Consider the following 421-nt stretch of genomic DNA (forward strand, 5'->3'; position numbering starts at 1 on the left):
GTAAGTGGTAGTAGTAATGGTAGTAATAGTAGTAATAGTAATGGTAGTAGTAGTAATTGTAGTAGTAGCAATAGTAGTAATAGTAGTAACAATAGTATCAGTAATAGTAGTAGCAATAGTAGTAATAGTACTAGTAGTAGTAGTAGTAATAGTAGTAATAATAATAATAGTAATAACAATAATAAAAATAAAAATAAAAATAAAAATAATAATAATAATAATAATAATAATAATAATAAATAATAATAAATAATAAATAATAATAATAATAATAATAATAATAATAAATAATAGTAGTAGTAGTAGTGGTAATAACAATAATAATAATAATAGTAATAATAGTAGTAGTAGTAGTAGAAGTAGTAGTAGTAGTAGTAGTAGTAGTAGTAGTAGTAGTAGTAGTAGTAGTAGTAGTAGTAGT

General features: G+C 19.7%; 1 protein-coding gene across 5 annotated transcripts in view; it reads right to left on the minus strand.

Moving 5' to 3' along the window:
- Positions 1–421, minus strand: part of LOC102678395 (BUB3-interacting and GLEBS motif-containing protein ZNF207) — a 13,902-nt gene that overhangs the window by 7,305 nt on the left and 6,176 nt on the right. The gene's annotated exons all lie outside the window — the stretch shown is intronic.

This window comes from Apis dorsata, unplaced genomic scaffold (assembly GCF_000469605.1).
Source record: "Apis dorsata unplaced genomic scaffold, Apis dorsata 1.3 scaffold_200, whole genome shotgun sequence".
NCBI lineage: Eukaryota > Metazoa > Arthropoda > Insecta > Hymenoptera > Apidae > Apis > Apis dorsata.